Source organism: Manis javanica, chromosome 16, assembly GCF_040802235.1.
Source record: "Manis javanica isolate MJ-LG chromosome 16, MJ_LKY, whole genome shotgun sequence".
Taxonomy (NCBI): Eukaryota; Metazoa; Chordata; class Mammalia; order Pholidota; family Manidae; genus Manis; species Manis javanica.
Window position 1 is genome coordinate 34,958,682 of NC_133171.1, and position 15,829 is coordinate 34,974,510.

At 40.4% G+C, this 15,829-nt stretch overlaps 1 protein-coding gene across 1 annotated transcript in view; it reads left to right on the forward strand.

Annotated features, from left to right (window-relative positions):
- The first annotated feature begins 3,292 nt into the window (after positions 1-3,292).
- Positions 3,293-15,829, forward strand: part of COL21A1 (collagen type XXI alpha 1 chain) — a 172,464-nt gene continuing 159,927 nt past the window's right edge. Inside the window, exon 1 of the mRNA XM_073225228.1 lies at positions 3,293-3,421. The gene's annotated coding sequence lies outside the window, so the exon portion shown is untranslated. The remainder of the gene's footprint in view (positions 3,422-15,829) is intronic.

Here is a 15,829-nt window from a genome sequence, read left to right on the forward strand (position 1 = left end):
TGTTTTTTTATCCATTCAGTGACTGTATGTCTTTTGATTGGTGCATTCAGTCCATTTACATTTAGGGTGATTATCGACAGGTATGTACTTATTGCCATTTCAGGCTTTAGATTCGTGGTTACCGAAGGTTCCAGGTTACTTTCCTTACTATCTAAGAGTCTAACTTAACTCACTTAGTATGCTGTTACAAACACAATCTAAAGGTTCTTCTCTATTTCCCTTTTCTTTTTCCTCCTCCTTCATTCTTTATATATTAGGTGTCAAATTCTGTGCTTTCTGTCTATCCCTTGATTGACTTTGGGGATCGTTAATTTAATTTTGCATTTGCTTCGTAATTAGCTGTTCTACTTTCTTTACTGTGGTTTTATTACCTCTGGTGACAGCTATTCCACCTTAGGAACACTTCCATATATAGCAGTCCCTCCAAAATAGACTGCAGAGATGGTTTGTGGGAGGTAAATTCTCTCAGCTTTTGCTTATCTGGAAATTCTTTAATCCCTCCTTCAAATTTAAATCATAATCTTGCTGGATAAAGTAATCTTGGTTCCAGGCCCTTCTGCTTCATGACATTAAATACATCATGCCACTCCCTTCTGGCCTGTAAGGTTTCTGCTGAGAAGTCTGATGTTAGCCTGATGGGCTTTCCTTTGTATGTGATCTTATTTCTGCCTCTGGCTGCTTTTAACAGTCTGTCCTTATCCTTGATCTTTCCCATTTTAATTACTATGTGTCTTGCTATTGTCTTACTTGGGTCCCTTGTGTAAGGGGATCTGTGGATCTCCATGGCCTGAGAGACTATCTCCTTCCCCAGACTGGGGAAGTTTTCAGCAACTACCTCCTCAAAGACACTTTCTATCCCTTTCTCTCTCTCTTCTTCTTCTGGTATCCCTATAATGCGAATATTGTTCCGCTTGGATTGGTCACACAGTTCTTTTAATATTCTTTCATTCTTAGAGATCCTTTTTTCTCTCTGTACCTCAGCTTCTTTGTATTCCTCTTCTCTAGTTTCTATTTCATTTATTGTCTCCTCCACTGTATCCAACCTGCTTTTAATACCCTCCATCGTGCTCATCAATGATTGGATCTCCAACCTGAATTCATTCCTGAGTTCTTGGATGTCTTTCTGTACCTCCATTAGAATGTTGATGATTTTTATTTTGAACTCCCTTTCAGGAAGAGTCACGAGGTCTATATCATATAAATCTTTCTTGGGAGTTGTATTAATAATTTTACTCTGGACAAGGTTCCTTTCCTGTTTTATGTTTGTATATGGCGCCCTCTATAGTGTCCAGAAGCTCTATACTGGAGCTGCTGAGCCCCTGAAGCAATGTCGGGGGTCGCAGGGGAGCGGTACTGGTGCCTGGGGGGAGGAAAGAGCTGTTCTCCACCTCGTGGCTGCTGTGCCTGTCTCTACTGCCTGAGCCAGTGGGCTGGGTACACAGGTATAAGTTTTTGTCCCAGAGCAGCCAGATATGGATCCCTGCTTTCCATAAGCAGCTGGAATCCCAGTCTCCCCAGGAACTCTGCCTGTATTAACTTTCCAACCTGGTATTCATGCAAGTCTCATGAAAGCACCATGAAATGTAGGTTTGTGCTCCCAGCGCAGATCTCCAGAGCTAGGTATTCAGCAGTCCCAGGCCTTCCCCTCCCTCCCTGCTCCGTTTCTCTTCCTTCAGCCGGTGAGCTGGGGTGGGTGAGGGGCTCAGTCCCACGGAGCCACAGCTCTGGTACATCACCCCCCCCCCCCCCCCCCGTTCAGTTCACTGAGGTCTGCCCTTTTCTCCAGGTGTGTGCAGTCTGACGCTGTCCTCTTTCCTGTTGCTCTCTCAGGATTAGTTGCGCCAATTATATTTTCTAATTGTATCCAGTTTTAGGAGGAAGCCTTTGAGTCTCCTCTCACTCTGCCATCTTTAATCTGTCTGAAGGTCCCCTTTTCTATTTGAATAGATGAGCAGCCCAATCAGCTGGGTGTAGCTTTGGCAGACTTTGATTTCCTTTGTAAAGAGGCCATTTGCTGAGAGGCTGGGAGGTAGTCTCTTCATTAATAAAAATATGAGGATATTGCTATCCATGTCTTCACATCAGAAAATCATTATTGTATTTTCATTGATATGACCCATGGAGAAATATACTACATGACAATGGACTATAACATGGAAGTATGAATGAAAGGAATGCAGGAAATGATCCTCCCACAATATTTGTTTCTGATCTGAATTCGGTAAGATTGAGTATTGAAGGAAAGCATTTCTTTGTGAAGGTTCTCCCCTGGGGAGAAGTTAATTCAACATCCATTCAGCTGATATTTATTGAGCACCTACTATGTTCCAGGTATTGTTCTAGATGCAGATGTTAAAGCTGGGAACAAGACCAGTTCTTTGTCCTCATAGAGCTTACTTTGACACGATGCAAAACAAAAAAAGCAATGAAGAAATAATACAATTTCAAGTACTGAAAAGTGATCTGTTGAAAATAAAGAGGGGTTAGAGGATGGGAATGGTTGTAGGGGGTTCCAGTTGGATGGGGTGTGCAGAAGGGACTCTCTGGAAGTGACATTTGAGACCCCAGGGAAGAGAAGTAGACAATTATGATAAGATCTGGGGCAGAGCCTTGGAGGCAAAAAAAAAAAAGGGCAAGTGAGAGGACAACACACTAATGGGTGTAAGGGAGGGAAAGCAGGCCATGCGAGGGGAGGGGTGAGGAAGCAGAGGGACAAGGGGGGGTCAGTGAAAGAGTAGGCCAGGGGCCAAAGCAGGCCAGGGGCCAGAGCGCACCAGGCTGCTAAGCACAGGAGGGTCCACTTCCTGGCTGCTGTGTGCGTAATGGACTGAAAGGGGCAGAGCGAGAGCATCCCTTTGCTGCCATGAGGCAGTTACCTCCGTCCAGGGCGGCCCTGTAACTTATGTTCTCAAAGGCAACTGCCTTCCCGACTACTTGACAGTGACCTCCCTCAGGTTTTCTGGCAGCTTCCACTTCAGGTCAAAGGCAGGCACCTGCCGGGGTTGGGCAGAACGCAGGGATGAGCCCGGCCCCGGCCCTCGCCAGCCCCGCGCGCTGGCCCTTCCCCGCGGAGCCCCATCGGCCCTGCTGCCCGCTGCGCCCCGCTCGCCTCTCCGCAGCCGCGGTCGGCCGGGCCTCGCAGGATCGGACCCCGCACGTCTCCAGCCGGGCGCCCCCCGCGCTCGCCCCCGCGGCCCTCCGTCCCGCCTCCGCCGCCGGGGGCGCGGCCGGGGAGAACGTCTCGGGGCTCCGCCCCCCGGGCTCCGCGCGCCCGCCGCTGGGCCGCCCCTCCGCCGAGGGCCCCACAGCCGCTCCAGCCCGCCTTTCGTCCGGGGTGCGGCTGGTCGCTGCGGGGACGCCCGGAGCCCCGGGGGCGCGCGCCGCGGGCGGCGGCCGGAGCCCCACCTGGACGCCGCGCCAGGTAAGGGGCCGCCGCCCGCGCTCCGGTCCTGCCCTCCGGGGCTGCGCTTGGGCGTTTGGGGTCCGGGTCGGCGAGACCGGGGGGTGAACCCCGCGGGCGGGCTGGAGGCTGGGACACAGGGTTTGTCCTGCAGAATTCCTGGGAGGGTCGCCGGCCGCTGGGAGTGTTCGGCCCCCGAGAATGAATAAGGTGCGGCGGTTACCCCTGCGCTCACCTGGGTTCTCGGAAGGGCTGCGGCTTCCGCAGGGGGAGGGTTCGCGGGGGGGGCGGGGGGGGCCGTGGGCTGCTGCTCAGCAGGCAACCTTGGGGGGCGGGGGCCGGGCTTTAAAAAACTTCATGCCGGAGCAGCACCCCAGACCAGTTCAATCAGTCTCGGGAGGGGAACCTCGGGCATCAGTCTGAAAAGACCCACACCTGTTCTCAGGTGACTCCCACGCGGAGTAGCTGGGGAACCAGGGAGGTCCCTGGCCGGCCGCGTGGGCACGCCCGGGAGCTTTGAGAAGCGCGGACTCCAGCCGGGCTGGAACTCGGGGGGTGGGGCCGCCTTCTGTTAACGAGCCCTCCAGGTGACGTTAGTGTTTGCTCACTTTTGAGAAATATTGAGCTCAGTGAAGGTAGGAAAAACGCCTGCGAATTCTCCTCCATAGGAGGAGGAGGAAACAGACCTCTTTTCAGAAAATCATAGGAATTCACCAGTAGGATTTTACGCATATTAAATAATATGTACTGTATATATGTGTGTGTGTGTGTAAAATAATAATACTGTGGGCTTTGGGGGATCCTATAAAAGACAGATTTACCATGAATCTTTGGCTCCCAGTGAGATGATCCCAGGTCATCCTTGTCGCCCCACATCAGGACCCTTTTTTTTTTTTTTTTTTTTTAAAGCAACTGAAGCTTTAAGGGATTCATGCCAGTTCCCCAGAGTGGAAGGAGAATCAGCATTGCATGTCTCTGAGTTATGTGAAGTGGCCCTTTCTTTCTTGTGATAGAGATAGAGACTTCAAATTTTTAGCTAAAAAAAATTCCAGCTGTTTCTAAGATATTAGTACAGAAAAAGAACAACCTGGCAAATAGGCTTAAGTGGATTAGAAAATTCGATATTGGATAAGAAAAGCTAAAACAGGCATGACCCCAGCCCAAGCACATGTGTGCTGTGATGAACATAATGCCGACTGTAACAAGACTTTCCAGAGAATGTTGATTTCCCTTGCTGCTAGTTTCTGTGCCAATTTGTGATGGAGGTACATAGACTTGTTAGGCGACAGGTACTAAGCTGTGTTGAGAGAACTGAGAGATAGTAAGCAGTGGGGAGGAGCAGAAAGTAAAGTCTCAAGCCTCAGGTTCAAGACCTGCTCTTCTGCTTCTCCATCCTCATGTATAGTTGCATAATTTCTCCAAACCTCACTTTCCTTGTCTGTAAAATGGGGACTGCAGTAGTACAATGCATATTTTATAATTCTCACATTGTTGTCAGGGTTAAATAAGATAATGCCTCTAAAGTGTCTAGCATAGTAAATGTTTGTTAGCTTAGAATGTGCACACACCACACACAAACTAAAAACAAAACACAAACCTAAATCCCCAAACACCTTGAAATGAAAAATGTATTGATAACACAGTTAGATTTTGTATTTCCGTGGCAACCTCATTATTAGAATTTAGTTTTTACTCTTTACCAGAATGTTAACATATGACCACCCTCAAATTATCTTTGAAACTTTATTGCATGTTTTATATGGAACTTTCTGGAAAAAATTTTTTTAGTAGATTAGTTTCAAGGCAATAGCCTGGTATTTATTTATGTACTCACTGCTTATGGTGAAGGATCTAACCATCTGGTGGCACTTATAATCTATTAGCATACACATTTAAGTAGGCTTAAAATGGATATCTCCAGAATATCATTCCTTATTTTAAAAAAAAGTTCGAATGGTAAGAGAGCATCTGAAAGAGCATGCTGTGAATTAGAAGAGAACCAGTTGAGAAGTACTTTCGAAATTTCTTAGGTTCTTGAGAGAGAGAATAAAATGAAACCTTATTGGTTACATCAAGGCTTATTCAAGACAATGTAAGAGAAGAGAAAATGAGGACACAGAGCAAGGACAGGCCTAAACTGGCAAAATGATTAGGTGAGGTAATTTAAGAGTCCTGTTCGTCTTTAACTGCAATAATTTCAAAATGCTTCTAATCACATACACAAGAGCAATTCCTTCCACATTATTTGATTTGAACTGATCTGGATGGTCCTCCTAGGACCAAATAGTTCTAGTGAAAAAATATGTATGGTATTCTAAAAAGGATGCCAAAGGATTCTGTACTTTGAAATTAGTCTTGATTGTCTTTTAATTTCAGTGATAAATTGAATATTAGATTTCTAAGATAGAGGGTCTTTTTTGACTCTTGATTCCTTAAGTAAAAGAAGTGGTACCCCCACCTATTAATGATCTTATGTGACTTCTAGATGACTAAACATAAGGCAATTTCCATTATAAAAGCATCTCGGGAAATCAGGTGTTTCTCAGGATACTTTTGAAATTTCCATTTAATGTTAGTAACAATGTAATTGGAATTTAATGTTATTACATTAAGTTGCAATTACAATTTAATATAAAAAGGGTTTCTCTCTGGCTCACTGTATGAAGTGAATCTTAGCTGCAGGGATGCAAAGGAAATATCAGAGGCAAAAATCTTGATGGGAAAAATGAAAACATGCAGTAATCGAATTATGTGTTCTGGATAATTTAACTGAAGAGTTATGAGGGTCAGTGATGTCTCAGTTCAGAGGGACAGGATGTGACAGCACTGCTTGCAGTGAGGGACCAATTATGAATGATCAGTATTGCAAAGTTTCACAGTGATTTTTGATTCTTCACTTGTAGGCCTGGAGCAGAGACTATCCAGTGAAGGAACCTTAATTGCACTGGCTCACCTAGGTTTTGATAGAGTTACCTGGCTTTCATTTAGGTTCATTTTGAGGACCCTCTTTGTTCCAAAGTGGATGGTTTTACTATTAAGGTCAATCTGGAAAGTCTTGTGATTAACACATATCACAGGAAATGGATACATGTTCTTATTTTGTGTTATTATCTTCTGATTTTATTTCTCAGCATGCAATACTAATTCTGTAGCTTGATTTTTTGTCATTCTTGTGAGAAACAAAGTTGAAACGTTCATTTCTGGTAGGTGGTCCAATCTCAAAGAATCAGCCATGAAGGCCGAGTCCCCAGCTTTCTTCATCTCATGGTGAAGGACACACACTCTTAGACTTTCTAGCCTTGAATCCTGACTCTGTCACTTACTAATTGTTTGAACTTGGACAAGTTACATAACCTTGCCTCTGTTTCCTTACAAGTAAAATTCGGGTAATGGTACCTACTTCTGTGGGGTTGTTGTGCAGAGTAAGTGGATTAACATATATAAAGTTCTTTTAATGGTACTTCGCTGATAGTAAATGCTTAATAAGAATTTGTTATTATTTTACCTTAGACATTGATGAATGGTTTAAGCTGAAGTCTCTTTTCTGTTTTCTCCTCTGAAAATTGCATCCTAAAAAAGAAGTAGTAATTTATGTTCATTTGATGGTTTTTCTGTTTTAGCTAGTGGGAGAATTTGTTTCAGAATAAGTGAACTATGTCAAGTTTCAGAAAATAATACAACATTTTGAACTTCAAGAATCACTGCTTTAACCAACTGGCTTCCATACTTAACTGCATGTTGGAATCACCTGAGAACAATTTTTTTTTAATGTTATGTTATTTTTTATTTTTTTTTATTTTGGTATCGTTAATCTGCAATTACATGAAGAACATTGTGTTTACTAGGCTCCCCCCTTCACCAAGTCCCCCCACTGAGAACAGTTTTTTTAAGAATGCTGATGTCCAAGCTGATTAAAAATGAATGTTTATTAATAAATTAAAATCAATTTATTATGAAAAGGGGTAAAGTGATCATATCCTTTATAAAGAGAGGTCCTGTAACATTACACAGTAACCATATCCATGGGATTACTATGTACTGATAGAATTTTTAGAATGGTGAGGGGTATTAGAATTTGTCCTGTATTAATGGGGAAACAGAAGCTTGTAGACATCATTGACTGGGGGCTCAGGAATGGTGGTGGCACTAGATAACAACTCAGGTTTCCTGTGTTCCTACTGTGCACAATTTTTCATTCAACTACCTTGTCTTCTGAAAAAATCAGCTAATGTGACAAAAGCACATACTTTAAAATAAAGTGCTATTGGAATACTATAGATCTGCCTGTCCCATTTAACCAAATTTGATTGCAGGGTTATTTATTCAAAAGATTTCCTTAATGAAAATGATGTTGATGTCCAGGAAATTAATCTATAGCCATCAGTTGTGGAAAGGTTATTTTTTTTTCCCCACTAGATTCGTGTTTACTAATGATTCAACTTAGTATTCTTCTTGTTGTTTCTTTGGCATTTTGGTTTTTACTAATGAAAAACTAGGATATCTTTGAAAATTTCAGGAAACACTGACAATTTTCTCAAGTCCAAATTTGGTAACCTTCTGGGAATCCTGCCAGTTGCTTGTGTTTGATTCAGTGTTTAGTTTTGTTTGACTTGTCTTGTTTTGATCTGGTCAGTTTAGCCATGATTGCAATGTTATGGTACCCATCAGCTGTTTGTTTTTACAGTTATTGGTGTCAAGAAGTGAAGATTATGTACCAAGAAAAATTTTCTTTTTAAATTCAAAGTAAAAAGAAGTTCTAGTGAAGATTGAGTTTTATAGAACGTTTGTTCTGTAAATATTCTTTGGAAATTTCATTTTTAATTTTTTTTATTATATATCAGGTAAATAAAAACAAATTGAACATAGGTACTTTATATTTATGGTAGCTTTCAAATCCATAGGTTTCAATGACTGAAACAACTTATGAAATACGTACTTTTAAAAATTCTAAATCTTGTTGTATCTATGTATTTTGCTACTTTATTAGGAAGAGAGTGTTTGATTCCACCTCATGGGAAGTGTCTAGGGTTGTGTTTTCCAGGAGTAATAGAATTTTCTAGGACTAGATAGAATATTAAAGATAAGACAGGGTGGACCATTCTTTGTAAGTGTTCAGCCATTCACCAAATAGTGATTAAGTGCCTACCAAGTGCTTTGACATCCTAAGGGGATTCAGAGAAGTTGTTAAATTCAGTTTAGTGAGTCTATTAATAGCCGATAGGCAGTCTTCTTTTTTTAAATGGAAAACCCCTTCAATTTATTATATAAAAATATCATTTTGTAAGTATCTCTAAGCAAAAAAATGTGTAAGGCAAAAGTAGTTCTCACTTAAATTTAGAAAAACCAACAAGCATAGCGTGATGTGCCAGCTTCTTCTCAAACCATTTTTGATTCTCATTTGACCTAATACCTGCCATGTATCCGTCTTTAGGAAGGGTTGAATATGATTTGAAGGAGTATCTTGGCAAGAAGTGGAAAGGTTATCCCAGAAGGAAGTGCTGTGGAGATGGTAAACACGCCAAGATCTGAGGACACTGGCGACTGTGCTACTTCTCTGTAGAAACTCACTCTTTCCTTTTGGCGATTTGCCATTTCATCATTTTACACCTCCCTCACTTTCCTCTCCCGGTTCAAATCATTTGTGAGCTGGCACCTCAGGGCTAAGGTTTGACATGAGTGAGAGTGAATTAGCTTTAAGGAACAGGGATGACATGGTAACTGCCTTAACTAGAACAGTATAGGCAGAATTCCTACATGGGTCCCTTTGGACTGAGGAGGGAGCAAGAATAAAAGGAGAAGATGGGATTCAGAGGCCTTGAAGGGAATTAGTGGCACAAGGAATCCAATTCAAGCTCTTGTATATTTAGTGGCAGCAAGTGTGTAAATGTGTAGTTTAAGCAAGTAGGTACCTACTGTTTATGTTTCTATAGTGCCATCTAAATAATAGTAGTAATATTATTATATATATAATATATATGTCAAGTGCTAAACGTGATACATAGTATATATAATATATATGTAATACATAATATATATGTCAAGTGCTAAACAAATAGACCCTCATTATTTCCCATAAGGCTCTGGACAGTGAAATGGGAAACTTGGTTTCTCATTTCAGCCTTGCTTGAAAGTTGGTAGCTCTACAGTAAGGGAGAGCTGGGCAGGTGTGATTAAAGTCATCTTCTGTTTTGCTTATTGTATCTTTTTCTTTTTCTTGGTTGAAGGCACCATTTCAGGCCATCATGGAAAATATAAAGAGTTGCAGCTTAGAGCATCTGTATGTAGAGTTTAAATCAATGTGGAGTAGCATCCTTTGGAGATTAGTCTACTGAGAAATGTACAATGAATTCCTAAAATTCCTATTAACATACTTCTTGAATTTTTACTGAAGATGGACATTACTGTAAATGAGGAATGATGAAATAAGTAACAGACCATTTAATTTCAAGAAAATTGTGAATTCATTTTCGTGATGCCTAAACAAATTTTTTTTTTTGGCTTCCTTGTGGGAATTACATAAAAAATGTTTATTCATCTTTTCAATCCTTGAAAAAGTTTTTTTCCAGATTCTGAATTATGAGCTTTGTGAGGGAAATCATGTTTATATGAATAATCGAATTATATTTTTAAGCTCTAAATTGCATGTTTCTCAAAGTATTAACAGTTTTGTGTGGTAGGATGATATTTCCATGCCTGCTTTTATTTGTTTTCTCTATTTGCTTTTAATTCACAAGCATTATTTTTATAATGCAATATTGAATGCATAACTACATGCTTTGTAGATGGAAACATTTGAAATTGAAAATTTGAAATTCCATCCAAATGAGAACTAATGACATTACAGTGTGACTATGTTCCTATAATTCATAATGTACATACTGTGCCAGAGGTGCTCTTAAATATCAGACACATTAATTAAAGATAGTAAAGTCTGGCTAAAAGGATGCAGGAACTATTTTTTTAAAGCAGAAAATCAGTTTATTACTCATTATGAATTCCAGAAAAATATTATATGCTCTAATACACTGAGGCCATGTAAGATAATAGCTAAGATTGTGGGTGTTGTGTAGCCATGGTCCTGGCCCTTAGCTCTTCTGTAGCCTTGTGCATGGTAACTAACCTTTTGAGGCTTAATTTTCCAATCTGTCAAGTGAGGATAATAGGGTCTACTTCACAGTGTGGGCAGGAAGGTTAAAGTGAATAAAGCAGATAAAGACTTTCACATAGTGCCTGGTAGGTAAAAAGTATTCAAGTTAACTCAAATTCATTATTATCTTAAGTGTGATATTCTCCCTACTTACAAGTTTTTTCACACTTGTGATTTGGATATTATCTTTTGGAAAGTGTGTTACTTCTTTAGATGAGAACATCCTCCATACCATCTGGGTCATGGGAAAGAGGCAAATCCAGATATTCACCATTATCCATGTCGTGCCGGGGGAGAAGAAAGCGCAGATGCAGGGGAAGGATCTCCTCCTGAAGCCGGGTGTGCACTGGCAGCAATAATGGAGGCTTTTGGGAGCAACTTCAATGTGGATGCTGGAGTCCTAGAGGCCGTCACCCTGTCAACAGCCCAGTCTCAGGGGGTCACAGTGGTTGCTGGTTGGGACCGAGGGCCTTCTCAAGTCTTGCTGGCGGCCGCAGGTAGCTTGTCACGACCTCTAGGTTTAGCGATTGTACATCTCTTTGTTCAAGGCCGTAGTTAGTCCACATCACAACTTTGTGAGAATTAGAAGAAAGCCTTTTCCCTGGGCCGGGCAGCCTCGGGTCTCAGTGTCCATTCGCTTCCTCAGCCAGATGGCCCTGGGGCTGCTGCAGCCAGGACTTTTGTCCATCTGTTGAGGACAAGAATTAATTCATCATTGAGCAAATATGTAGTCAGCTCCTTCTGTAGATTAAACTAGATCCTACAGATGCAGCAATAAATAAGACATGATCCCTGTCCTCAAGGACTCATAATCTCTTAGCAAATTTCCTCATAGATGCTCTGGATGTTGGAACACCACAAACCTCCTTACCGTATTCTGTTGCTGCTCAGTGTAGAGGCTTTAGGGAGGTTAGTGAGCCTGTGTTCATATGTTAATTGCTCCCAAACCCACTAATCTGAAGGTTTATTATTATGCTCTGCGGTTGGATTTCTGTTCTCTTCAAAACTGTGGTGAGTTCTACATATATAATGTACATTGGTAAGTTTCTACAAAATATTTAAGTGAGCATGTAGTCTATGAAGCCAAAAACTAAACCAAACAAATAACTGTGATGAATTGAATTGAGTTGATTGAGGACTTGACAGAAAGAAGTTATGCAGGCACTGGGAAAATCAGAATCAATTGTTTTTAGATTATACATGTCAGAACCCTGGAAAAAAGTGTGGCTATTTTTGATGTCTGGTTAGTTCTAAATTAGCTCATTAAATGAAAAGTCCGTTACTGATAGAAGATAGAGCCATTTGTGCATCCCAGGACTTTTATGTGTTTCTGTAACTGTGCCTCTACATATTTTTAATTTTTTTGCTGGATAGTGTAATTTCACACTGGACGTTTTTTGGCCAGACCTATTGCATTATTAAATGCTAAGCTTGAGTAATGCAATGAGTTTGTGCATTTTAAATGTTTCTACATCATCCTGGATACACCTGCCAAGTTGAATTCCAAATTTTCCTTCTAGTAACCTGCCATGTTTTTGAGCTTTGGACCTAAAACAGCCTACGTAATATTAGAGGAGCAATTATAATTTCACTTTTTCAAACTTGATTTGAATATTAATTACTCAAATTTAAAAATAAATGGATGTATGCTTTCCATTTTATTTCCTCTTCTGGTTTACCCCCAAAGATGAGCATTTATCATAAAGTGATGCAGAAGAAATTTTTTCCTATTCCTGTTTTTTCATTATTTTAATATTGCCAATCCTTAGACAAGGCCCTTCTCTTTTACCCAAGACAGTGTCCTCAAGAAATCCACTTACATGGAACTTGCAGTGTTTCCCAACTGTAATGAGGGCGTAGCTCTGCCTCTCCAGAGTGCAAGACTTTGCTACTATTTATTACTCTAGACTCTAGAGAGTTTCCGATTTTAGCTTTTTTTTCCTTCAAAATTTTTCTTCTCTTGGGCTTTCTCAGCCATCTATGGATATATTCTAGGATAAAAGGGGAAGGGAAGAGGGCATATTTTATTATCTGCAAAATCTTCAAGAATGGGTGTCAGTGTCTGTAACCATTATTCTCATGAGAAAGTTGGGAAGTTTTAAATGGAAAACTACAGGAATTTTCATAGGTAAAGGTAGGGGGACACAGGAACTCCCAAGGAAGCCATTACTGTGTTTTGCATCACTTTCACAAAGAGGTGTAATTATAAAAACATTGAATATGTGCTATATGAATAAAAAGAGGAGTGATGACCCAGCAAATTTAACTTAGGTGGCAACCAGGGTGCCTAGTAGACTGGAGGTTAGGATGACCTCAGGTTGCTTATGATATAGTTGGGAGATAGGCTATTTCAATTATAATTTTTAGGAAGCAAAAGTAAGACTCTAATTGGGCTCCAAATGGTTTAATACTGAAGATAGACACTGTGGAAGGGAGGGTCTGTTTTTGTCATGATTTGCTTCACAGAAGAGGTAGGGCTTGAATTTGCTTCTTGAAGCATGATTCAGTTTGGACACACACTCTAGCAAGCATAAATTATAGGAATGGGAATTATCTTACAAATAATTGTTTATAATAAAAATATTGTTTGCACCAATAACACTTGATACCTGGACCTCTGGTGAATAGCATACCTAAGGAGCACACTCTCCAGTGCCCAACACCTCCAGTGATGGGAACTTTCAGGTTTAGGGACATCCCCACTTATTAAGAACCTTTAACTTAACTGAAAACTTCTTCCCTGGAGTTTCCAGGCATTGGTCCTAATATTGTATTCTGGGACTGACAGTGCCAAGTTTAATTTCTTTTCCATGTGGCAGTCTTGCCAGTATTTGAAGACAAGGGGAAGATCATATTCAAATACCACTTCTTTTTTGCAATGGTTTGGAGTTAATCTCCAGTCTGGTCAGTCTCCTCTGGACACAAAGATTTTTCATTCTTTTTGACCACTGGTTGCTGATAGATAGGGTATAGCCTTGTCCTTTTTCTCCCTCTAGCCCAACAGCAACCAGTTGTTGGCAGCCAGGTCACAATAATGACTTCAGTTTACCATTATCGAAAACATTTCAGTCTACTTAGACCTCCTGCTCTTAAGCCACCTGATTCCTACTGAGAAGTCGAGAATCCAGAATTTGGATCCCAGGACTTTTATGTGTTTCTTTTGAATTTTGTCTTGTTGCAGTTGGCCCATTGTTTATCCAGGTGGAATCTTTTAAAATCCAAAGTCTTTCATTCAATCAGAAATCTTTCTTAGCTTTCCTTTGTCTAAAACTTTGATTTGCCAGGCCATCACTGCCCTCACCCAAATTACCATTAGCCATTGAACTAGGTAAGGCAAATGGCAGGATTCCAAACCCTTTCACTAGAAACGTCTTACCAGGTGGGCATAAGGTGTTACTCTCCATTGGGGAGCCGTTCAGTCAGTTGTGTATTAAGTTTACATTTATCTGTTTTCATTTTTGAAATATCGTGAGTACAGTATTCTCCTGATGTCAGCCCAGTACTCCCTTAAAAGAAGTACAGGTCAGTAAGATTTCTGCCTTGCACTTAAGGGTTTTATGTGAGTTTTTTTAAATTAAAGTATCATTGATGTACAGTCTTATGAAGGTTTCACATGAACAACATTGTGGTTTCAACATTCACCCATATTATCAAGTCCTTACCCTCCACCCCATTGCAGTCACTGTCTATCAGTGTAGTAAGATGCTGTAGAGTCATTACTTGTCTTCTCCATGCCATACTGCCTTCTCTATACCTACCTATATTGTGATTGTGAATTGTAGTGACCCTTAATCCCTTTCTCACTCCCCACCCGTTCTCCTCGCCCCCTTCCCTTTGGTAACCACTAGTCCCTTCTTGGAGTCTGTGAGTCTGCTGCTATTTTGTTCCTTCAGTGTTGCTTTGTTTTTATGCTCCACAAATGAGTGAAATCATTTGGTACTTGTATTTCTCCACCTGGCTTATATCACTGAGCATAATACCCTCTAGCTCCATCCGTGTTGTTGCAAATGGTAGGATTTGTTTTGTTTTTATGGCCAAATAATATTCCATTGTGTATATGTACCACATCTTCTTTATCCATTCATCTACTGATGGACACTTAGGTTGCTTCCATATCTTGCTATTGTAAATACTGTTGTGGTAAACATAGGGGTGCATGTGTCTTTTTGAATCTGGGGACTTGTTTTCTTTGGGTAAATTCCTAGGAGTAGAATTACTGGGTCAAATGCCATTTCTGTTTTCAGTGTTTTGAGGAACCTCCATGTTGCTTTCTGCAATGGTTGGACCAACTTATATTCCCACGAACAGTGTAGGAGAGTTCCCGTTTCTCCGCATCCTCGCCAGCATTTTTTGTTTCTTGTCTGTTGGATATTGGCTATCCTAACTGGTGTGAGGTGATTTATGTGAGTTTCTTATAAGCAGAATATGGGTGGATTTAACAAAAGCACAATCTGAAATATTTGAACTCTGAATAGTAAATTTAACCCATTAAACTTTATTATGATTGCTAATACATTTGGATTTTTTCTTTGCATTTTATTTGACTTTTTGTTTTTATCATGCTTTCTTGTTCTTTCTTGTGATTATTACTATTAGTTTTCTGTGTTTGGAATTAAATTTGCTTCGTTTTCTTCCCCTACCAGTTATCTCTGGAAATGACATGCCTATTTACATAATATTAGTTGCCATTATATGTCTGTGTATCAATTACAACCTATGTTTTTCCACTAATAGCTAGTTGGTATCTACCTCTCCCGCCCACATAATTTATTTATCCTATAACCCCTTACCCATTTCCCAGTTTGAGAGCTTGTATTTTATTTCTTAAATGTTATTAACTTTTTTCAGTAACAATTTTAGGTGAAAGTTTATTTTGGGGGAATGGTTAGGGCACAGTGGCAAATTCTGTTGATTTAAAAAAAATTTCTATTCCACAACTAGCTCTTAGTTTTGTTTATTTTCTAGTAATGTTTTTTGCAGCTACTGAGTAGATAGTAAACATTTGAGTTCTTTAATGTTCAAATGCTCAAAATGCCCAAAAATGACTTTCTTTGGTTCCATATTTTCCTGCAAAACTTTGAAAATTTTGATGCATTGTCTTTTAGCTTTACTTTTGTGATAAGAAGTCTATAAACAATCTGAATTTTATTTCTTTTTAGGTATTCGCTTCCATCCCCACCTCCTCAACCACCCACATAGAAACTTAGGAATTTTTGCTTTGTCTTTTGAATTATAATTTTTCACCAATATGTGTCTAGAAGATCTTTTCCTCCCACAATTTG